This window comes from Lagenorhynchus albirostris, chromosome 3 (genome assembly GCF_949774975.1).
Source record: "Lagenorhynchus albirostris chromosome 3, mLagAlb1.1, whole genome shotgun sequence".
Classification (NCBI taxonomy): Eukaryota; Metazoa; Chordata; class Mammalia; order Artiodactyla; family Delphinidae; genus Lagenorhynchus; species Lagenorhynchus albirostris.
The window spans coordinates 136519615-136545048 of NC_083097.1; the positions used below are offsets into that span (position 1 = coordinate 136519615).

At 45.2% G+C, this 25434-nt stretch overlaps 1 long non-coding RNA gene across 3 annotated transcripts in view; it reads left to right on the top strand.

Moving 5' to 3' along the window:
• Window positions 1–25434, top strand: part of LOC132518560 (uncharacterized) — a 144140-nt gene that overhangs the window by 15830 nt on the left and 102876 nt on the right. For all 3 annotated transcript variants that reach the window (XR_009539915.1, XR_009539913.1, XR_009539914.1), the window contains exon 2: window positions 22358–22447. This is a non-coding gene — a long non-coding RNA (uncharacterized LOC132518560). The remainder of the gene's footprint in view (window positions 1–22357; window positions 22448–25434) is intronic.

The window sequence follows — 25434 nt, forward strand, 5'->3', positions numbered from 1 at the left end:
GGAGGTGGGCATAGGGAAATATACAGTGTGATTTTTTTTTCAAGAGGGAAGTGTGTATGTGTGTCTGTGTATGGAGTCCAGTGGGTAGTGGGTGGTGAGGTAGCAGGCGATTTTTCTCTCTCCCTTACTTAGGCTTTTCTGCCCAAATAAGAAGAAAAAGAACTCTCACCGTATATGTGCTACTTTCCAAGAATCCATCCATCGTGTAAACCAGTGGTTTTCAAGTGAGTTTCCTGGACGAGCCACATCAGTATCACCTGGGAACTTATTAGAAGTGTAAGTTCAGGCTTCACCCTTATCCTACTGAATAAGGAACTCTGGGAATAGGACCCAGTAATTTCTGTTTTAACAAGCCCTTGGGCTGAACTGTGGGTATTAATCAAGGGACATCCCCACTCCACCAAACTGAAACACAGCTGATATTGATATGAAAGATGCTGGCCACTCCTACGAGTATGAGGGTAGGTATTCTGTAAAACTGATCTCTGAGAGATGAAGGGCAGGACCACAAACCTCTAGATCCTTACCAATGATCATTCCCTGCAGTGAACAGTAGATCTAAGTTTTTAAAGTGCAAACTTCAAGTGCATAAAATCACCTGAAGAGGTTGTTAATTAAGGCAGATTCCTAAGTCATGCCCCTGACCTACAGACTCAGCATCTCCTGAGGTCTGCCATTTCAACCATCACCCCTAAGGGATTCTATCAAGGAAGTTCTAGGACAACACTTTAAGCAACGGTTTTAGGCTTTTTCAGACTCTCTTTTTCCCCCCTGTATCCTCGCTTACATTTCTTCTTTCCTTCTCATCCCCTCCCTTCCTGCTGTGATTGGTGGGATCTCAGAGGCAGATTCATCATCCTTTCGGCTCTGTGCTTCAGAGAGAACAGGTCAGATGCTCTTGGAGAGGTGCCTTGGGAGTAATAATAATAATAATGGAAGTATTGACTTGCCATCCTCAGATTACAGGGGAAGGTCATGATTTATCAGCTCACATTGATGGGACACGGTGGGTAGCTGGACACACACTCAATAGTCGCTGTCTATCCACATGACAAGCCTGCTGAGACTCAGTGACTTAGGGACACAGTGGTTTCTTAAGTCCTCCCAGCTGTCAAACCCCTGTGTTAGTTAAGGTGAAGATTCCTGTATTAGGGTTCTGCAGAGAAACAGAACCAGTAGGATTATATACACATAGAGGGAATTGGCTCAGGTGATTACGGAGTACCACTTGGCAAATCTCATGATCTGCAGGGTGAGTCAGCAAGCTGGAGACCCAGGAGAGCCAATCGTGTCCTTCCGGTCTGAGTCTGAAGGCCTGAGAACTAGGAAAACCAAGGTGTAGTTCCAGTCCAAAGGCCCGCAGGCTCAAGGACTAGAAAGAGCTGATGTTTCAGTTCGAGTTCAAAAGCAGAGGGAAAAAATGTCCCAGATCAGCAATCAGACAGGAGGAGTTCTGTCTTACTCCCAGGAGGTCAGCCTTTTTGTCTATGCAGGCCATCAACTGATTGGATGAGGCCCACCCACACTGGGGAGGGCAATCTGCTTTACTCAGTCCGTCAATTCCAATGTTAATCTCATCTGAAAACACCCTCACAGACACACCCAGAGCAATGTTAGATCAAGTATCTGGGCACCTTGTGACCCAGTCAAATTGACACATAAAATTAACCTTCACAGTTCCTTTTTCATGTTTTTTCACATCTAGGTTCTCTTGCCCTCTTCTCTGATAATATTTCAGAGCTTGGATGTCTGGTTGGCACAGAGGCTTGAAAAATGCTCTGGGGGTAGGGGTGGGGAGCCAGGCATCTTGCCCCATTACTCTTTGTTCTTCTTGGCATTAAAGTGCTTTGAGGAACTGTTTTTGAAGGAAGTCCTGCCCCTACCTCCTAGGGCGGCCCTTCCAAGTAGAAGAGCTAATTTCAATTTTTCCTGGGAAAGGCAACAGTATGATTACAACTTTCCTATAGTAGGTGTTTGCAGTGCTCCAGGTGTCTTATATGAAGAAAGATATCATCTCCATTTTCTAGATGAGAAAACTGAAGCTCAGGAAGGTTATGTACCTCGCCTAAATTTCACACACTATTAAGTTTCACAGCCAGGATGTTAATCAAGGCTGCCTAATCAGAGCCTATGTTCTTTTCACTAAAGTTTGTACTGGGCTTTACAGTTTATAAGGCACTTTAACACACATTCTTTTATTTGTTGACTGTAGCTTTCCCCAGTGAAGTAGATATTATAACCATAATTTTAGAGATGGGAAATAGAGTTTTCAAAGGTTACACATCTTGTCTATCTCCTGTGTCATGTAGTTAGAAACTGCTGAAGCAGGGACACAAATCCAAAATCTCAAATAAAAAGATAATTTTTATTCTAAAAAAATTCATAGGAATACACATAAACTTAGAAGGAAGGTAAGAAAGAAAAAAATCCCCTGCCTCAGTTTCTCTAATGTGACTGAAAACAGAGTAGTATACATTGAGGTCCACCCTAATTCCCCTGCCTATGTCTTTGGTAAGCAGGAGTGAGCCCTTATACATGATCAATTCTGCCCTCTGGGGCACAGTTATACTTTAAAATATATTAAAATTACATTGTTGGTAGCTTTTAAGAAACCATAATATATTTTTGCCCTGGGTCTTGCCATACGGCTAAGACTGGTCAGATTCCACCTGCCTCTGGGCAACAAGTGTGTTTTCTTGTTTAAAAAAGCTAACATATTTTTATTATATGAGTAATATGAGTTTACTGCAAAAGAATTCTGAAAATGCAGAAAAGTGTAAAAGAGAAAAAAATTTAAACTATCAAAAAATTTTATTGTACAGTAAAGTATTTTTTCACTGGGAATTTGGAAAATTCAGAAAATCATACAGCAGAAAAACTACCCATAAGATTATAGATGACTATTTTGGCTTATACCTTTTCATTTTCACTTTTTAAAAACACAATTGGGGTCATCATTTAAATGTAATTTGTTTGTGTTTGTTTTCCTGTTTTTGTCATAAGCATACCCTCATGTCCTTATATGATCTTTTTCATGCATTTTAAACGGCTGCATATGTAGTTCATGGAGTGGATGTGCATTTGTTTGCATGATCTTCCCCTATTGTTGGACATTTAGAACTTGGATGTCCTGAATCCAAATCTGCTGCTCTCCCCACCCGCACATATCTGTCTTTATTTCCTTTTAGCCTTTTGCTTACGTTGATTCAGGTATTATTTGTGATGACCTTAGGAGTGTTAAAAAAATAAAAGCCTAGTAGCTTCTTATTCATTAATATGTAATGACGCTAGTGTTAAGGATTTACTATGTACCAAGTTCTATTTTAAGACGTTGAACAGATTTTCATTAAAGTTACCATTTCTGTTATTCTCATCATACAGATGACACCACAGAGGCACAGAGAGGTTGAGATACGTATCAGAATGCACTCACTTGTACTGAGCAAAACATTCAGCTTACAGAGCCTTATACAGATAGGCCTTCATTCATTCTGCATTTGGGCAGCTATTGATATTGGTTTGGAGGCTCAGACACATTAAGACTGCTGTCACTGCCGTCCTCTTCTCCCATGCCTCTTGGTTTTAAAATGGCTGCGACTGATCTAGACATCACATCCCAATTCAGGGCAGGAAGAGAGTGAAATGGGTGGTTCTGACTGATCACTTCTGCCCCTTTTATCAGGAAAGCACATTTTCTTCTCAGAACTTCCTTTTTCACTCAGCAGAATTCCCCTCATGAATTATTGTATTTTATATGATCACTGCCAACTGCAGAAGAGGCTGGGGAAAAACCTTACCTCTAGAGGAGAAGTTGATTAGATGAGAGTGATTTGGTTAGGACTGTTGGGTCAGTTAACCTACAGTGGCCACCACAAGATACTTGCCAAGGTCAAGTGTTGGTCTTATTTGACCCAACCAGCCTATTTCATACAGGTGCTAATACCCATTAGCTGGGAATTGCTGTTTCTCACACCTCTAGAAGTGGCTAGACTAGAAGTGGCCTGGAGCCTGCCAAAACTCATCTTTCACTGAATATAACACCATCTAACGCATGCTAACATTTTTTATCAATATTAATATCACCGCAAAGTGCCATTAAAATAGAAGTGATTTTCATACATTATTTAACCGCAGTGTGTCCACCAAGCCATTCTTTTGCTGGAGCACCGTCTCCTTGGCATTTATAAACTAGGTAATAAATCTGCAGCTCACTGGGTTCATATCCTCGGTCTGTGGCAGAGGGAGAGGTGGATCCACAAGCTTTTTGGGCTAAAACAAGTTGCTGCATCACTTTTCTCTCAGCCCTGAGCATGTTCATTAAGGGCCTGGTTGCAGGTGAGCTGAACTAGGGGCTGCACAGTGGCAATGCTGAAAATGATGGCTGTACCCCACTTCTTGAAAATATGGCTTTAATTAGGAGGGGGCTCAAAAAAGATCCGTCATTTACTGGAACCTTTCAATTGTGGTTATTTCTAGAGCAGAAGTCTAAAGTAGCAATTAATAGGAGTGTTTTGTTTTAGGGCTGGGACTGGAGTGAGGTGAGTGAGGTGCTTAGGATATTTAAGCAAAATTTAAGGGGATGTTCACTCCCATTGTCGTGTATTACTTGCATGGCCCTGGTTTTGTTTTGTCTTTACTAGTTGCTAATGTTTAAAAATTGGAATAATTATTCAACAAAGGTTTTTTGATGACTTCTGTGTGCCTGACACTATTCTAGTCACTGGGGATACAGTAATGAATAAAATAGTCATTATTGTCCTCATGGCACTGATATTTTAGTAAAGAAGAGATTTCATAGAGAAATTTGGATTTTTGGCTCCTTAAAGTATCAGAAGAACTGATAACTGTGAGCTGGCCTTTCCTTATGACAGCCATCACTCACATCTGGGGAGCTGCCGCTTCCTTTCAGTTGAGGCATGAGTTCGTCACACTCCCCATCGCTCCCTACTGTGTTGTTTGATCCGCACGGGATCTCTATGAGTGGATACCACTATTATTGCCAAGTTTCAGATGAAGAAACTGATGCTCAGAGAGGTAAAGTGACTGGCCCGGGGTCTTCTAGCTATAGAAGGCAGAGTGGGATATGAGCCCAGTTCTATGCAACTTCCGAGGCTGAGATTGCTGTCTCTGTGCAGAGCAGTGATTTACGAGGCAGGAACACAGAAGTATCAGTAAGCAAAAACATTCAGCCCATATAAGATCAAATTAGAGAGGGGTATCAGCAGGAAACAGATAGCACCCTCAAATTAGGATAGCTCAAGCAGAGTTTCATAAACTATTTACAAAGGCGTGGGCAGAGTATAGGGAAACCACAAGGCATAGTGCAGGACCCCAGATTAGTAACAGTGGGACTCTACTGCCACTCCTAGACCTCTAGGGGCAGGTGACAGGGTGGGCTACTGGAATCGGGGAGATAGGACTGTAGAGAGGGCTGCACGCTTGAGCTGAGAACTTTGGATGCAGCCGACCCCTTGGCACCCTACGGGGAGGGAACTTGGAGAATAAATACCCCAACCTTACCAAGTTCTCTCTACTCCTTCCCATTGATCTCTTGCCAGTGCCAAACTCAATTGGAAGTTGGAGGACAAGAAGCCCCATTGATGCATCCCTCCAGGTTCTGGGGGTACAGAGCAGGATGGAGAGCAGTGGAGAGTGGCTCAGGAGGGGCAAACAAAGGCAGGGGCAGGTGAAAGCCAAGGGCATTTTAGGGGGCAGGGACTGATGATGGGTAGGGGAAGAAATTAAGATAATTGTGAATACGGGGTCCAGCTTTGTTTTTTTTTCATCAATATATTTTTAAATTGAAGTATAGTTAGTTTACAATGTTGTGTTAATTTCTGCTGTACAGCAAAGTGATTCAGTTATACATATATATGTCCTTTTTTAAAATATTTTTTCCATTATGGTTTATCATAGGATATTGAATATAGTTCTCTGTGCTATACAGTAGGACCTTGTTGTGTGTCCATTCTGTATATAAAAGCTTACATCTGCTAACCCCAAGCTCCCTCTCCATCCCTCCCCTAAACCCCTCCCACTTGGCAACCACTAGGCTGTTCTCCATGTCCGTGATTCTCTTTCTGTTTTGTGGATATGTTCATTTGTATCATATTTTACTTTTTTTCCCCCTGGCCATGCCGCGCGGCATGCGGGATCTTAGTTCCCCAACCAGGGATCGAACCCATGCCCCTGGCAGTGGAAGTGCAGAGTCTTAAACACTGGACTGCCAGGGAAGTCGCCATTTGTGTCATATTTTAGATTCCACATATAAGTGATATCATATGGTATTTGTCTTTCTCTTTCTGACTTATTTTGCTTAGTATGATAATGTCTAGTGGCACCCATGTTGCTGCAAATGGTATTATTTTGTTGTTTTTTATGGCCGAGTAGTATTCCATTATATATATGTACCACATCTTCTTTTTCCATTCATTCTGTTGATGGACATTTAGGTTGTTTCCGTGTCTGGGCTGTTGTGAATAGTGCTGCTGTCAATATAGGGGTATGTGTATCTTTGTTTTGTCTGAATATATGCCCAGGAGTAGGATTTGCTGGGTCATATGGTAATTCTATTTTTAGTTTTCTGAGGAACCTCCATACTGTTCTCCATAGTGGCTGTACCAACTTACATTCCCACCAACAGTGTAAGAGGGTTCCCTTTTCTCCACACCCTCTCTAGCATTTATTATTTGTAGACTTTTTAATGATGGCCATTCTGACTGGTGTGAGGTGATACCTCATTCATGTTTTGATTTGCATTTCTCTAATAATTAGTGATGATGAGCATCTTTTCATGTGCCTCTTGGCCATCTGTATGTCTTCTTTGGAGAAATGTCTATTTAGGTCTTCTGCCCATTTTTTGATTGGGTTGTTTTTTTTGTTGTTGTTATTGAGTTGTATGAGCTGTTTGTATATTATGGAAATTAAGCCCTTGTCGGTTGCATCATTTGCAAATATTTTCTTCCATTCTGTAGGTTGTCTTTTCGTTTTGTTTATGGTCTCCTTTGCTGTGCAAAAGCTTGTAACTTTGATTAGGTCCCATTTGTTTAGTTTTGTTTTTATTTCTATTGCCTTGGGAGATGAAAGGAAGAGCTTAGATGGGGCTGGGAAATTTCTTTCTCTTTCTCTCTCTCTCCCCGTCAGCTATGTTTAACCACCTGTCTACTAGAAACATCATTGATTTCATGTCAGAGATTCCTCAAGTTTGTAACACAGGGCTTGAAACTTTTGTTGTGATGACTTTCCAAATGGACAAAATTCTGAACAATGTAGGGAGGTAACTTCTTCCAAGTTTTCAGAAGGGTGACAGAGTTCATTGAACCCTAGCATTGTGGAAGCCTGTATCTTTAAACATCCAAGACTGATCTGTCTGTTTTTAAGTTTCTCCTCTAAAGTCTATTCAGCTTAATACTTCTTGTCAAACACGATATATCTTGCTAAACTGAGCCATGTATTACCACCACGAAAAATCATTTACTTGCTTGCTTTCAGAATTCTCAGTTTCTGAAATGAACTGGACCATGGCTTTGGATCTTTAGTGGATTTTAATCAGTATGTTTCAATCATCTTTACAGTTACATTTCCCATATGAGTATCCCTGTCAGCATAGTAACAGTAACAAAAGCAGGAGCACTTTAGCTAATATGGTAACAATGCAAATAGCCGTTACACCTAGTATATGTGGCTCAGAAACAATGTACTTCTGAGAATACATAGCTGCAGGGAGGGATGTAGAATGTGGCTGGGTGACAACACTCATATGAGGAGCATGGTGTCATAATTAATTTAGGGAACAGTTGTGACACCATTGGTTGGGTACCTATGAGCCTTTCCCCCTCTTTTTCCTTGTTAATAGAACCCCAATATTGTTCAGTGAGTAGGCAAGTCATGTGCCTTGAAAGGGGGCTGGCCTCTCCAGTGCCAAGGAGAAAATCATTTGTCCATTCCAGGCTGGATAACCTTGTCCTTTTTACCAATGTTTGGATTAGCAGGGTCATGGAATGCAGTCCTAATAGGATGTGAGAAGTCTGCTGTGGATATCTCTAGAATAGGTTCTTCTTGTTGCTAAAAAGAGTCACATAGGAAGAAATAGTTGCCTCTTCTTTACCAGACAGTATCATAGCAGCTTGTGATGCCTAGAACTGTGGCAGCCAGGTAATGATGTGAACGGAGCCAGGTCTCATGCTGTGGGTGGCAGAGCACAAAGATGCTCTAGGATGTCATAATTCAGGTAACCACTGAATTCACCGACCTGAGTCCTAGCCTACCTCAGGTCTTATTATTTGAGACACTGTGTTTCTGATTGTTGACACCACAGACACAGGCGGCTCAGATCTTTATGCATCGTAGAGATGCATGTAATTCAGGAGTTTAAGGGAAGGGTAACTGATGATTTTAACATTCTGTTTTCCTAATTTTTTTGAATTCCAGAAGTAATACATAGATGTAAAAATTCAGTCAAAACAGAAATGTTAAGAATAGAAGCCGGAGTAAATCCTGAGTTCTCATTGCAAGGAAAAAATACTTTTTCCTTTTTCTTTTGTTTTATATCTATATGAGATGATAGAGGTTCACTAAATTTATTGTGGGAATCATTTCATGATGTATGTAAGTCATATCATTATGTTGCATATCTTAAACTTATACAGTGCTGTATGCCAATAAAACAGGAAGGAAAAAAAAAAGCTGGAAGTCTCCTATAATTCTCCACCTCCTACCTACATATGTTAATATAATGTTAAAAAAATAGGATCTCGAATAGACATACTTAACAGGACATCTTAGATGTCTTTTATATGAATAATGTAGATCTACATCATTCTTTTTAGCAATTGTGTAATATTCCTAAGTATGGCTAGATCATACTTTTAAAGACCTGATGTGGGTTGTGCTTTAAAAAAATGTGATCCGTGGGTAACTATATTCATCTCTGCCCCCAATCTCTGCCTTCAGCCATTTCTGGCAGGTGTTGCTGTCGTTCAGAGGGGCGTGCACAGGGAGAAGGTGTGTGGCACAGTGAAGGGACACAGGATTTGGGGTCAGGCAGGTTGGGGCTGGGATTCAGCCCTACCATGTATACTAGCTGTGCCATCTTGGAAAGTGATTAAACCCTTTATGTCTCTGTTGCCTCACCCCACTGAAAGGGATAATAAAACCTACCTCTTAAAGTTGTAAGGGTTAGAAATAATGTGTTAAATCACTCACAACCTAGAATGATATTCAATGAATGACAGCAATTCTTCTATGAAAGGAGCCGACTCCATGAACTCGTGTAACTGTCTTTGGTTATCCTCACCGAGCACACAATGGACAAAGATGCCCTACGACTTGTTAGCCGAAAATAATTTCTTGAAATTATTGAGCAAATGGTACAAAGTAGGTCCATGGAAACAAACAATCTAAATTCATGTTCGTGTCAATCTTGTTCAGGAGTTAAACATTTAACCTTCATTTCATGGACAGAGACCTGCACATACAGTATGAGCAATTTGTCAAACAGGCCAAGAAAAGACACCATAGTAAGAAGGTTTCGGTAGGCTGGAGTGGTAGGCTAAATTAAACAAGGTGAACTTAATTAGGGGAATATGTAAAATTTAACTGTTTCCTTTTCTTTCTTTTTTTTGCACAATACAGAATGGGAGAAATGTGATTTAATAACAGGTATGAAAAAGGCTTAGGGTTTTCTGTGGCTGAGGTTCAATGTGAAGCCATAGTGTGACACAGCTGTCTCATCAAGCACCTGGAATCTTAGGCCTTATAAAGAGAAATAGGAAACTCAGAATGAGGAAAGTGATGCCTCCGCTTAGTCTGCCCTCGTCAGACCACATGCTGTAACACTAGGATGGCGGGTCAGGGGCATGCAGGCTGAGGCTTCATGTTTGTATGCCATGGCAGATAACACTCACTCATCATATTCCATTGTGTTTCCATGTAGCCTCTGAATCCTTCTCAACACTGTCTTTAAGGCAGCCAATATTTTTTCCACGGAGTTGGCATGCAAGATGAAACCTGTCGGTAGCCAATGGACTGCAGGCTTCTCCTACGGTCTCCTTCTAAGGACACATTTCATGCTGAAATCACATGGTTCAACTTTTTACCAGCCACAAGAGATTGGATATGGACCCAAGTTCCGCCAACCTATAGGATGCTTAAAGAGCTTTATCAAAACTAGAACAAGTTCCTCACTTTGATTCTTTTGGGAATTTGAACTGGGGAGAAAAGAGTAAATCAGGCAGTTGCTGGCAGGCTCAGAGTGGACATAATGAACGTAAGAAAAGGGAAGCAAGAATGAGGAAGCAGAAGCTCTGAGGTAGAGATAATCTATAAGGGGAGAGGGGATAAGGGATTGGCTGGTGGCAGCAAAAATGGTGGAAGAAGAGGCAGAGCGCTGAGGATAAATGTCACCCTGCTGCTGAGGGACCGGCAAGATCTCTTGTCCTCTGGCTGGAGATCCAACTACATTGCCATCTCTACTCTTCCCAAGAGGCCTCATCAGCCTGGGGTCCGTCAGGCTGGCCAGAAATGTGAGGTTCCCGTTTTTCTTAAGTCCACTATAAACACCCCCTCTTACTTGAGGTGACCGAGGGAATCTTTGCTCCTTGTAACCCAGAACATCTACTTAAGGTTCTTTGTCTAGCTCCGGGCGCCACAGTGGCAAACCAGAGCAGGTGCCAGAGAGAGAGACTCAGAATGGTAAAGAAGCCTGGGAATCTCACACAGGAGGAGTTTTCAAAGCTATGAGGGTGTTCAGCCAGAGCAGTGGTTCTTAAAGTGTGATCCCCAAGCAGCAGCAGCGGCAGCAGCATCTTAGAGATGTAAATTGCTGGGCCCACCCCAGACCTACTGAATCCGAAACTCTGGGGGTGGGGCCCAGTACTCTGTGGTTTAGCAAGATCTTCACATCTGATGCATGCTCAAGTTTGAGAACCACCGGCCTAGAGGAGACCAAGGCAGAACGTTAGTACCATCTCTGGTTATTTGAAGGACTGTCAGGGCAGGTGTGATATGAGACTCCTAAGGGCAGCACAAAAACTAGAGCTTAGACAAAATGTGGAGACAGATTTCAGGGCAATAGAAGGGGGACTTTGCAAGCAGTTAGTGTGGTTTGAGAATGGTTTGGGTCTGTTGGGTAGTGAGCTGCCTGTCCCTGGTGGTGTTCAAGGACGGGGCTGCATGACCACCAGGTGGTAGATATTGTAGAGGGCTGTGAAGTCCACAGGACGGAGAAGAGAAGACTGAAGGAGGAAGTGTGAATTAGGAAGACTCTAAATCAGGAACTGTGATTGAGGACTGGCATCCTGGGTCCCTCGATGCCATGGTGACAGTGGTGGGGTGGGGCAGTAACAAGCCAATGTGTGTATAGGAGTTTCAGGTGGGGCTTCTTTCCATTAGAGGCAGATCCACAATCGTGGTCTCTGTCAGGAAACAAATCCTAACATCTAGGACCAGGATCCCACCTTGGGATTTGCTTATTATCCCTATCTCTAGATTCTAGCCCTTCATTAAACGATCTTAAGCAAAGGCAGAGACTCTGATATTGGGGCAAACAGGTGGAGGCAGTCTGATCACTCACTCACCCAGTCCTCTTGGGACAGGCAGTAGAATAACGAATATTAATATCAAAGTGTCATATTGCGCTTAGTGGGTACAAGTTTTGGCTCTGGAGTCAGAAGGCCAGACATGTCATTGCATGACTTAAGCATACTTCTCTCTGCCTTATTTTTCTTGTCTCTTAAATTGAGGCTCATATGAATTGCTATCTCATAGGATTGTTTTAGTGTTGAGATAGTAGGCGTGTGCCCAGTCCACGATGAGCACTCAATATGTTTAACTATTATCATTGCTGTTATTGTTGTATCTCATCAGACTCCTAAAGTGCCTATGAGGAGGGTAGGGTAGGTTTTGTCACCCCCATTTTACAGCCCCAGGAGCCGAGGCACAGGATGGTTAAGACCAGGCTGACATCACACTGCTTCAGTATTAGTGGCAGACTCGAGCTAGGACTTGGTTTTCCTGACTTCAGGTGGCCAGGACAAAGGACAGATTCTGTATGTGTGCTCTAGAAAGAAGAGCAGAATTAGTTTTTTGAAAAGGCCATATATGCACGTGAGAAACATTCTACAAAAAAGGCATGTGGTGCAAAGTAAGTCTTACTGTGCCGCTAACAGGCTGGTCTCCTTGTCCCTTTCTGTGGATGGACTCTGTGCATCCTCCAGGAGCTGGTTCATGCCTGGACAAGCCTGGGGTGTATGGATCCCTGGGTACTATTTCTAAGGCCTGTTGCTGTTTTGGTCTCCGGCTCCAGGCACGCGCGTGTGTGTATGTGCGCATGCGAGTGTGCGTGTGTGTGTGCGTGTGTGTGTGTTGTGAGGAGGGTTTATGAGGGCAGAGTGGGGTTTGGGATCTAACCTTGCCCTTGGAAAGAGAGGCCAGTAGGTCTGGGCAGCACCAGAGATAGGCCAGGGCCAGTGCTGGGTGGCCTCCTTCAGCCTCCCTCAGGGCTGGGGGCCTTTGAGTTCTCCACCCTGTTCCAGAAGACACAGGCGGGTGGCCTGGGGGTGTGAACGCTGGCCCACGTCTCCCTTGCTCCGAGTCTGGCTTTCATCTCTTTCTTAAGGTGCTTTCATTCCCCCTGCTCCTCCCAATCTGCCTGGGGAAAGCTGATGGGGACCCCTAGACCCCAAGCTGCTGGATCATCACACCTGAGGCACAGCACAGGGGTGGGGGTGCAGGTCATGGAGGTGCAGGTCACAGGCCCAGGGGCCTGCACTCCTTGGCTCTTCCCCTTCCTCCTGGGGTCTCTGCTCAGCCAGCTCCTGGGGGAAACGTCAGACTCACTCAGCTTTAGTAATCCTGCCACTTTCCCGGCTTAGAGGAACAATCTTAGTATTTATTATTATTATTACTATTATTATTTAACTTCTAGAAGCCATGCTCTGACAAACACAGCATGGCCGTAGTTGCCTGCCATTTTGGTCAGGAGACAAGGGATGGGGCCAGCTGAGAATGCTGGTCCTTTCCGGGGTCAGCTGGGCCGAGACCATCCCCTGTCAAATCCCCTGACAGGCATTCTGGTATCAGAGCAGATTTCTGTGCTTCCTGGTTACTGGTTCTCTCCAGGCTTAGTTCCTGGCTTCCCCTTTCCCTGGTCTGGAGTTTAAAAGGTTCTGCGTGAAGGCCTTGGTGTGTTGCTTCTCTGAGCCTCCCTCAGCAGGGTCCTGCCTCTCTGATGACTGGAACTATTTAAAAACATGCTGCTTATCAGTCAGCTCCTTGCTGGCCTATGCAGGCTTGAGTATATCCACTCACGGGGATACAGTCCACCACTTCTGGAATCTCCCACCTCATTCTTAGATGGTGCTAGAGAGAAGAGCAGAACTAGAATTTGTGGCCAGGACTGTTTTGACAGATACTGGGCTTCTAACCTCAAATTCCTTTCACTTAAAAGTCCTATGGGTTCTTAATCTCAGGATGTCTTTGAACATTTCTCTTAGGGTCAAGTTTCCAGCGGCTCATCTAAAACTTGGATGGGCTGGGTGGGCCCATTGTTCACCGGAAGGAGTGTAAATGTAGGAGAAATCCATCTGTCACAAGCGACAATCAGGTAGGGGATGGGCAAAGTGACTTCTAAGGTCCTGTCCTCGTCATGCATTTGGGCTCCACATTCTCTTATTCTCTGAAGGAGCCAGAGTCTGCAGTTTTGGGGCCTTATCCTCGGTACAAGGAGAACAAGTTGGAGAAGTTACCGAGTCCTGGGATGAGCCCAGCAGCTTTCTTCCTTTTCTCACTTTGCTTCTCTCCTTCCCCCCACCCTTTCCTGCCTGAGGCGGTATGGCCAGCAGCCAGAGCTCCTGAGCCCTGTTATTTAAAAAAAAAAAAATTCAGCCATCACCATGGCAACCTTCATCCTGCACCACCTCAACCAGAGATACAAAGAAGCAGTGAAAGGGAAAGTTTAATAAGATTTTTAATTAATTTATTTATTTTATGAATCTCACTGACAGTGTCTATCTTTTTGGGAAATAGAAATGTTCCATTTTCGTGTCGTTATCAAAATGCTATTCATTTTCTGCCCCTTGGCTTCAGGAGGGTCACCACCACTGCTTGCTTTCTAAGGGCTCCCTTCAGAATGGGTGAGGGGTCTTTTTTTTTTTTTTTTTTTTGCGGTACGCGGGCCTCTCACTGTTGTGGCCTCTCGCATTGCGGAGCACAGGCTCCGGACGCGCAGGTTCAGCGACCATGGCTCACGGGCCCAGCCGCTCCGCAGCGTGTGGGATCTTCCCGGACCGGGACACGAACCCATGTCCCCTGCATCGGCAGGCAGACTCTCAACCACTGCGCCACCAGGGAAACCCCTTTTTTTTTTTTTTAATTTATTTTGCTGTGTCAGGTTTTCATTGCGGCGTGTGGGATCTTTCATTGCAGTGCACGGGCTTCTCTCTAGCTGTGGCATATGGGTTTTCTCTTCTCTAGTTGTGGCGTGGGTTCCAGAGCGCATGAGCTCTGTAGTTTGTGGCACGCGGGCTCTCTAGTTGAGTCACACGAGCTCAGTAGTTGTGGCGTGTGGGCTTGGTTGCCCCACGGCATATGGGATCTTAGTTCCCTGACCAGGGATCGAACGGGTGTCCCCTGCATAGGAAGGCGGATTCTTTACCACTGGACCGCCAGGGAAGTCTCTGGGTGAGGGGGTCTTATTTGGCATTTTGGCTTTTTGAAAGGGTTTGGGGTTGGGCTAATGCTAGAGCATTTCCATGGCTTTATTCTCCCTTTCATTTCCCTGACATCCAATCAGAGTCACATCAGGGTATTGAAAGCTGGAAGGGTCCTTAAAAATCACTTAACTCTGCAGTGCCATTTCTGTTGCTGCACGTCTAGCAACTGTTCTCCCACATTCCGAGAGTACTTCCTTGATCATCCCCCGGGGTGCCTGGTCTCTGGCCGTGTCAGTCCACGTGATTCAGGTGGAGCCCAGAACTTCCCTTGACCACAGCTACTGGCTCATAGGTGAGCATGTGGCCCAAAGGCACCTGTGAGCGCAGTCCAGGGCCTTTTGTGTGCTACGGCTAAGAGAAAGCCCCTCTATTTTTCTGCTGTGGGGATGAAAGCCTGGAGCTGCTGGAGACCCCCATATACAAGGAACCTTCCTGCAAGGGGACCAACAGAGAGGGAAGCAGAGCTGAAGGATGGAGGAGAGAGACCAGGCTCAGAGGAAGTTGCTTGACATCCTGGACTAAGTCCTCAATCCATGGCTTTTCAGTTTCATGAGTAATACGTATCCCCCTTTTACTCCCCTTAAGGCAGTTTAGGTTGGGTTTTCTGACACCTGAAAAACAGTGGCTTTGATGTTACATACCCCAAGAGTTTAGAAATGAGACAACAGACAGCCGGGGCAGGGAGGCACCACCCAAGGTTACAGAGAGACAGCCCCGAAGGTCAGGTGTCCTGATGTCTGTGTAGCCTCTCAGTCTGCTGTCCTTCAGTTCTCAGGCTGATTTCCCCACCATGGCAGGAACGAAAGCTGAGCTGGTGGGGGCAGAATGTTAACAAGTGTAATTACGGTAAAGACACCTGCCCAGCTACCTGCCCCAAGGGTGATGGTGAGCATTTGCGGTCATATTCAAGGAAGGTCTCCATCCTCAGAAGATTTTTGTGCCTTTTATAGGTTAGGAGGGATCCCAAGACATGTCAAGAAAAGCACTAAACACATGACCAGTGCCGCATAGCTGTGAAACCCCAAGACGTAGCTCACCTGCTTTCTCCACTGAGATCTGCTTTTTAACTCTGTAAACAGATATAATTCAGTCAGTAAACCAACACTTGTGATTTCATTAATTCCACGGAAAAGCATTAATTGAGGGCCTCCTATGTGCTAATCACTAGTTTAGAGACACAGATTCAGTAGTCAACAAGGTAGCCTCAGTGCCTGTCCTCAGGGAACTTACACTTCAGGGTGGGCGTGAAAATAACCAGAGAAACACAGACTTAGGGACTGTGAAAAGTCTTATGAAGGAAAAGTACCCAGTGCCATGACAGCATATGAAGAGGACCCATCTCCTCCGCTGAGGCAGGGGAAGTGCTGAGCAGAGATGGGCAGAAGGAACAGGTATTAGCTAAGCAGCGTGGGGACCAGTATTTTGAATACTGGACAGAGCCTGGGCAGTTAGGGGGGCAGGGCTTTGAATTCATTCATGCCAGTGTTTGTTGGGTACCATATGTCAGTGTTCCTCTCTTTTGCTTGCTAGTTTAGGTCCTTTTATTCCTGCCGTCAGATTCTCAGAGCCCAGGAGTCCTTGAGTCAGTTATGTAAACTATTTTCAATCTAGGATCCTTGGTGCTCTGGCCTCACGGCTCCGCAGGTTCAGGTACGCTGCGGGCTAACGTCTAGTTAGTCACGCTTTTGTGTGTGAGGTTAAAAAATTCCGCCATCGTAACCAAGCCTGCTCTTTTAGAGAAGGGTGCGGATTGCTTCTATCCATCCTCAAAAGTGCCTCCTCTCCCCCCCACCACCCCGCCCCGATTTCCCTTTCATTTGTCTGTAGAAGAATGTGGCGGCAGTGAAGCTTGCTGCCACTAGGGGGCAGGAGCGCCAAAGCAAAGGACTAAGTTCCGGGAAAAAAGCAAATGAAGCCCGCAGGTAACACGCAGACAGTCCGACAGGGTTTGCGCTGATGTAGGCCCCGTCAAGCTCCGAAGCCCAAGCTTTACGTGTGCTTTACGTGTCTCGATTCCGATACACCAAGTGTGCTTACAATGATGATTCCCTCCTGCACACTGTTGATTGCTACAGATACTAGTGCCAGCAGAGAAATTTTAACACGGAGCCTCTGGTGGGGGTGGTTCTTTTTGTCTATAAAACAAAGGAATGGAGTCTTGGATTAGAATTTAAGCTTGAAAGAGCCCTTCAAAATGTGCAGAGGGGCCGGGGGCCCCAGTCCTGGTTCGCAGTGTTCTGTGTGACCTTGCTTAAGAACATAACCTCTCTGGGCCTAAATTGCTCCTTTATAAAAGGATGATACGATGTGAAAAGTCTCTTCTGATTCAAAGAATCCAAGTGGTGAAGACAGTTAAGAGTGGAGAACTGCCCCCTCAGATGACTCCTTGTGTAATTTCTAATTTGGGGGGTTCTTTCCACTGAGGGAGTTCTGTTTTCCTGACTCACACCTCCTTTCATTTTACAGATGAATACACTTTACCACGAAGGAATGAAGAGCTATGGGCGGGGTTCTGGCAAGTGGTGAGAGAGATACTGTCGGTTCTTTCAAATCGCACCATGACCAAATCCTCTTTGCCTTTGATAGGGACGAGCTATCTGGCTCTGATGTGGGAGACAGGGTGAATATCTGTGAGAAGCAAGTATCTCCCTGAAACTCAAATTAAACCCTCCGTTATCCTGGAATCCAGAGCCTCGTTGAACTAGCTCACGAGGCTGCCGGCTTGAGAACAGCGTGGAAACAGGACTGCTCTGGGACTGAGAGATGATCTTTAAGGCCCTTTTCTGCCTTGTCACTCTAGAATGAGAAGATTCATGCCCAGACAAGACTATGTCTGGGAGGCCCCACCAAGAAGTAGAGCTTCGGCCTAAAGCCACAGTCTTGTTCTAAGACGGGCCCCCTGAGACTGGCCCCTGAGGACCTGTGCTGTCCTCACCGCCCACTGCTGCTTTGGGCTGGGGGAAGATGGTGGACGATAACGGAGACAGAAACCCCAAACAAGTCAAAAACCAACAACAAAAACCCTATAGGAAAACCTCCTTTCTCTGGCAGCACCAGTTTCTGGGATTCACGACTTAGACCCAAAATGTAGAGTGGGAGGAGTCAGCAGGGGCTCGGGGAGGCTCCGCTCGGATTCTCCTTCCCGCTTTGGGTGATGGCTCTCTCTCCCCGCCCACCAACGCCTGATCGACAGCAAGCGGTTGCCTTGCGTGGCTGCTGCCTTTCCCACCGAGCAGGATGTTATAGATACCTTCGCGCTCAATTAATATAGATCAGCACCATGATTCGTGTTTCTCTAAAGATTATTTTAATATTGACGTACATTTTAATGGAAATTTATTTTTTGGTTGGGTGACATCAGTACCACAATTTGTAATGATCGCAGAATGTTGCAGTTATGACTGTTTTGGGCTTTTTTTTGGCCAGGCCTTGCAGCTTACAGGATCCTAGTTCCCCGACCAGGGATGAACCTGTGCCCGCTGCAGTGGAAGTGTGGAGTCCTAACCGCTGCACCACCAGGGCATCCCCCTGCCCCACGGTTTTAACTGGCAACTCCCCACCCAACCCACACATTGCACATCCCCTAGGTCGCCTCTCTTCATCTTGACACTGGGTGGAGGCGGGGAATCACCGCATCTTAGGGATCATCCTCTCTAGCCCTTTCATCTCCCAGAGCAGGGATGTGGCTTCCAGCTGGTGGCTGACCGGGGCTAGAATTCAGGTTTTCTGAATCACCATCCCTCTCAGGATTACTGAAGGTGGCCAGGAAGGGAGGAAGAGGGGACTTCACCCTCCAATGCCTGGCAGTTTACAGATTGTTAAGAGTGTCCTCTCTTACACATTTTTATATTCTCTTCCATGTTTCTACAATAAGTGTCCAAAATCCTGTCCCTGGCTGCTTGCTTGTTGGACAAATTTGGCCTGCCCGTCCTTCCTGTGCCCGAAAGTGGCATTTTAAACCCCTCCTTCCTCTCTCCCAGATCTGTCCCACCTCTGCATCCCCCAGATTGAATTTCCCAAGGGCGACTGCCACACAGAGCTAGCAACCCGTCACGAGATGGCTAAATATAAACTGTACAGACTGCAAATAAGCCTCCATGATCATCTGCTCCTTTGTTTAGCTTATTATCCTCCCAAATCAGGCTGGCGGGGAGGCACGCGCCTCGTCCGTGCTGCACAGGACCCGGTGGGTGTTGGTGTCCCACAGGACAAGACAAACAAACACGCTCTGCTGTGTGCTGAGTCGTTCGCTTCTCCATGGAGCAGGCCCTGCTTTCCAGATAAAGCTGACAACCCCAGGCTCTGATTTCCAAAGCAAATAACTGTGAATCCCCTCAATATGGGGAACAGATGCAACAGTCTGGCTGAGGGCTGAGTGCAGCTAGGGACAGAGACACATGATGTGCTGTGGAAGTTGTCTTACCTCCCTCAGGGGAGGATGGGGAATGGGGAACGATGACCTGGGAAGAGATCGAGGGTTCAGAGCTGTACCGCCATCCTAGAACATGGCATGTAGGGAGAGTGACCCCCAGAGGCGCACAGTTTTCAGGGGGGACTTCCGATCAATTAGTGATGTCTGACATGGACCCAGGTTTGGTGGGTGTGAATAGGTGTGCCTCACACTTGCCATCTGTGATCTAGAGGAAACCAATCTCAGGAGGCAGGATTTCTTGGTATGTAGGGTGGAGCGGTGGTTCCAGAAAGTTACAGGCTTAGCTGAAGCCTCAAACTGTCATGTTGAAAACGTTCCTAAGTGTTCAGGATCTCATGAATGGTTGGTTTTTCTAGAGAGTTGAGGTCCATTTTGAACCTTGGACTGTAATGGGGACAAGGGCACAGGAAAGAATCTGTGTTTGGAGAGGACCCAGAACGGGATGCTGTCATGAAAGGACACCGGTGACCTGGATATTTGGATATCCTGATGGATATTTACCTATCTTCATCTTAAATGACCCTTATCAGCGCTTGGTGCTACTGGCCATTTCTTTCTTCTTGAGATGCTCTTCCCTTGCTTAAAAACACTCTTCTGCTTTTCCTTCTGTCTCTTTGATCTTGCCTTAATTTCTCTTAAGTTTCATCCTCCTCTGTCATTAAATATTATGGTCCCTTGTCCATAGACTTGTCCTAGGTCCCTTTCTTTTCCCACCCTGTGTTCTCTCCCTAGGTGATCTCATCCTAGCCAATTACTTTAATTCCCACCTACATGGATATATTCAACCTTTTATATCTTGAGCTACACAGAACCCCTCAGCTCCAATGGCCTATTTAGCATATCTGCTTGGGTGCCCCAAGGGCGAGTCAAACTCAACATGTGCAAAAGCAAGTCTGTGATCTCCCTTCTGTGCCCCGCCCACTTGGATCTCTTCTGCTGTTTCTTAACTCCAGTTAAATAAGCCAGAAATGTCACCCTGAACATACCCCCTCCTTCTCTCTTCCCGTTTCCAATCCATCACCTAGCCCTGATGGTTTTTTTCCCCAGTTCTATTGAGATATCATTGACATATAGCATAACGACTTGCTATATAAGGGGTACAGTGTAATGACTTGACGTACATATAAATACCGTAAGTTTAGTTAACATCCATCTCATATAGTTACAAAAACATTTATTCTCCTTGTGATGAGAATTTGTAGGATTTGCTCCCTTAGCATTTTTCAAATATGTCCTACAGAAATGTTAGCTGTAGTCATCATGTTGTACATGACATCCCCAGAACTTATTTATCTCATAACTGGAAGTTTGTACTTTTGACCACCTTCATCTAATTCCTCTGCACCCTGCCCCCCCCAACCCTGATTCTAGTAAACACACATCTGTTCTCTTTTTCTATGAGTTTGGTTTCATTTTTTTAAAGATTCTACATATACATGAGACCATACAGCTTTTGTCTTTCTCTGCCTGACTTATTTCACTTAGCCTAATACCCTCAAGGTCTATCCATGTTGTCACAAATGGCAGAATTTCCTTCTTTTTAATGGATGAATAATATTCCACTGTATGTATATATCCCTCACATTTTCTTTATCCATTCATCTGCTGATGGACACTTAGCCTGATAATTTTACCTCATAAATATTTTTGAATTTGTCCACTTTTTTCTGTCATGACCACCATCCTAGATCGTTACTAAATACTTTCCTTTCTTGCTCAGACTACAAATGGTCCAAAACACCCCAATTCCTGTCCTTAAATTAATTTCAGCTCCCAAGTTGTCAAAAAAGGTCTTTGTCAAAAGGCACCTTGGATCACCCTCTCTTTCTCCTCCCACTGTTTCTACTCTGATATTGGCCTCTAGTTTACTGCAATGCTGAGGACTGTTAAAATCCCAACATTCACATGGTGCTTTCATTTCAAAGCACTTTTTTTTTTTTTTTCCGGTACACGGGCCTCTCACTGTTGCAGCCTCTCCCGTTGTGGAGCACAGGCTCCGGACGCGCAGGCTCAGCGGCCATGGCTTACGGGCCCAGCCGCTCCGCGGCATGTGGGATCTTCCCGGACCGGGGCACGAACCCGTGTCCCCTGCATCGGCAGGCGGACTCTCAACCACTGCGCCACCAGGGAAGCCCCTCAAAGCACTTTTGTTCTCATCATCTCATTTTATTTTCAACTGGCCCCGTGAGTGGGTCACAATCACCGCATTTTAGGGATCTTATCTGCCTTCCTTGGAAACAGTCTCAGAGACGTGGATCACCTCTTCTAAGGTCATCACTGGTTAGTGAGCAGGGCTCACGTCTGCTGACTCCCCACACTGACCTCACTGTTCCCCCCACTACTCAGAAGAGGACTTTGGATGAGCCAGATGCCCTTTAAGGCATATTCTAGGGCTAACTGTCTGTGATTCTGTGGTTTACAGGGACCAAGAGGAAGCTGCAAAAACATTTCAAAGAGAACTTTAGAGGTGAGGTTGAGAGAAAAGGTTCAAAGTGAAACTTGCCTTTCTCCACAAGTGAGTTTCACATCTGAAGCCTGAAGACAACAGATCAATTCTCTCTGCCTCGTGGCTGCTGCTTCTCTGGCCTCTCAGTGACCATGACTGGAGGTTGGCTTACAGCCTGATGGTGACCCAAGAAGGGCCAAGGGGTTTTAATCTTGCTTGGGGAAAAGATGAAACGTGGGAGGAATGAAAACCTCATGTTGTGCTAAAGAGGGTAATGAGAAGTGAAAATAATCCACTGTGAAGGAGCCCCTGTGACAAATTGAAATAGAAGCAGGTGAGCCGTAGGGATGGAGAATTTGAGGGAAGAAAGAGTCAAAGCAATGAAGGGCTAGTGATTTCATGTTCCCAGGTGCAATCCACATAGTCTACATCTGAGAACATAGCAGAAGTTTGTGTTTGTGGTATAGATTGCTATGTCTTCTTGTAGGTACGTGTGAATTAAGGGCTTCTCAAGCTGCAAAAAGATTGTTAATGGACTGAATGATCAGGAGGGACTCCGTTGATGAGATAGATGGTCATACTTCATGAACTTTTCATTAGGCTGGATACAAAAATATAGACATTTCCTTATCCTGGGTGTGAATATGACAAATGGTGAGCCTGTGGACATGTAAAGTAGGGATGGTAAACAAGTTTAATTTCCCGTGGTATCCCTGATTGTGTACATGGTTGTGACTGTCTTTTTTCTCTTTTCCAAATGTATAAAAGGTCCAGAACAGGGAAGACAGAAGACAGAAAGCAGATTAGCGATTGCTCAGAACTGGGGTTGTAGGGGAAGGAAGAATTGGAAGATGACAGGTAAACGTTACAGGGTTACTTTCTTTTAAATACCTTTTAACTCCCTTCACCCATTTCTCCCCCCCTCCTCTGGCAACCACCAATTTGTTCTCTGTATGTATAAGCTTTTTTCTTTTTTAAAAAAGACTCTACCTATAAGGGAGATCATACTCTAATTTGTCTTTCTCAGTCTGACTTACTTCATTTAGCCCAATGCCCTTGAGGTCCATTTATGTTGTTACATATGGCAAAGTTTCATTCTATTTTATGGCTGAATAATATTCCATTGTAGATATATAAACCATAATTTCTTTATCCATTCATCCATCGATGGACACTTGGGTAGTTTCCAATATCTTGGCTATTGTAAATAATGCTGCATTGAACATGGGGTGCATGTATCTTTTGGAGTTAGTGTTTTTGTTTTCTTCAGGTAAATAACCAGAAGTGGAATTGCTGGATCATACGGTAGTTGTGTTTTAGTTTAGTTTTTTTTTTTTTAACAAGTTTATTTTCTTTTTTAAAATTTTATTTATTTATTTATTTATTTTCGGCTGTGTTGGGTCTTTGTTTCTGTGCGAGGGCTTTGTCTAGTTGCGGCGAGTGGGGGCCACTCTTCATCGCGTGCGCGGGCCTCTCACTGTCGTGGCCTCTCTTGTTGCGGAGCGCAGGCTCGGTAGTTGTGGCTCACGGGCCCAGTTGCTCCACGGCATGTGGGATCTTCCCAGACCAGGGCTCGAACCCGTGTCCCCTGCATTGGCAGGCAGATTCTCAACCACTGCAACACCAGGGAAGCCCGTGTTTTGGTTTTTAAAGGAACATCCGTACTGTTTTCCATACTGGCTGTACCAGTTCACATTCCCACAACAGGGCATGAGGGTTCCCTTTTCCCCATACCCTTGCCAAAACTTGTTATTTCTGGTCTTTTTGATAATAGACATTCTAACAGGTATGAAGGGTAGTGGCTGTCTTGAACACTGGGATAAGGAAGATTTTAAAACCAAGCATGGGCTTCATGGGGAAATGTGTGATGACTGATTAGCAATTTCTGCCATGGTTGAGGAATGAGGCAGTGGGAGTACAAGTGCTGACCTGGGTCAGTGCTACTCAAAGTGTGATTTGCAGATGGATGTAGGTCTAGAAATATTTGTTACCCATGAAGAAATGAGTACAGAAACGGTAAGTAAGCATGTAAAAACTTTTATAGCAATTTGACATTGCAGCCTCATCCAAGTATATAATTCCCGTTATTTTATAAAGTATTGATCTGTGGCAGATTGAAAACAAAATTAAAACCTGGCCCTTTACCAGAGATAGTTTGAGAAGCAGTGACCTGATGGACTGTATTTGACCCCATTAGTTCCTATAAAAGACTTTGGACTTGAAAAGCTTATGAACGCAGCCGAGGTCCTATACATGTTGGCATTTACGTGGACTTGTTGACTGAGCATGGGTGTTTGCCAGTTTTCCTCCTCTTGCTTGGCAGAAGGATTAAGGTAATAACTACTCAGAGATTGCCAGAAATGCCTTCCTGGACTTCTCTACCCATTTCTACTTTCCATTTATTCCATAAAGCCTTCACTAACATTGGCTTCTTCCAGTGGAGAGTCATTGAGGCCAGCAAAGAGATGATGTCATAGAAGGGCCTGGAGGGTGATCAAAGAGAGGTGTCCAACGTCAGCTGTTGAATTGGCCTGGGTGGCCGCTGGGATCATACATGAAATCACCCATTCATTTGCCCATTGATGCATTCTTACTCCTTCATTCTGTCATTCAGCAACTCTTTGTGGAATGCCAAGTATAAGCGTCAAAGTGCCAGGTCCTGGAGATATGATGGTAACCAAGGCAGACGCGTTCTCTGCTTTCACGAAACTGACAGTTTAGGAGGGGGACAAGTCTTAAAGCAATAATGTGTATGAGTGGTGATATAAGTCCTGGTAGGTAGTCTGATGGAGAAGCATTGGTTTCTCTGAGAATATTTAGCAGGGGCCCTATCCTAGCTAGGGCATCTTGGAAGGCCTCTGAGGAAGTGACACGTCTGCCGGAGTGGCTGGACCATGATGAATGACTGGAGAGCAAAGGAAGTGACTAAGATGATCCTGGGGAGGTGGGCGAGGGACAGAAGGTGCAAGGCCTTGCAGGCTGCAGAAGGAGTTTGCACTTGATCCCAAGAACAGTAGGGAGCCTAATGGAATTACAAATATGGTTGCGCCATGGTCTCTGCTCTCAAGAGACCATCAACACAGTGGGGGAGAAAGATACCTAAACAACTACCTGTAATATAATGTGATCTGGGTTGTACAGAGGTGTACACACAAATGGGAAATAATGGGGTGAGGGGACCGAGATGCTTTAACAGGTGAAATTTGACCCTGTCATTCTCCTGCTTTAAACACTTCGGTGGTTGCCTGTTGTGCTTAGAATATAGATGAGATCTTTCTGTATCGCCCCACATGGTCTGGTTGCTCCCTCAATCCCCAGACCCTTCTGGGGGCACTGTCTTGCTTCCTCCACTTCTGACCAGCATCCTGACTGATCATTCTTTAAGTCCCCAGAAACCACACACTTTCTTCCTATAGAGTGGCCTTTATTTATTTATTTAATTAATTTTTTGGGCTGTGTTGGGTCTTTGTTGCTGTGCGCGGGCTTTCTCTAGGTGCAGCAAGCGGGGGCTACTCTTTGTTGCGGTGTGCGGGCTTCTCATCGCACTGGCTTCTCTTGTTGCGGAGCACGGGCTCTAGGCACGCGGGCTTCAGTAGTTGTGGCACGCAGGCTCAGTAGTTATGGCTCGTGGGCTGTAGAGCGCAGGCTCAGTAGTTGTGGTGCATGGGCTTAGTTGCTCCACAGCATGTAGGATCTTCCTGGGCCAGTGCTCGAACCCGTGTCCCCTGCATTGGCAGGCAGATTCTTAACCTCTGAGCCACCAGGGAAGCCCTAGAGTGGCCTTTTGTTTGGAATGCAATCTCCCTAGGCCCCCACTGCACCCCTGTCTGCTTCACTCATTCTCT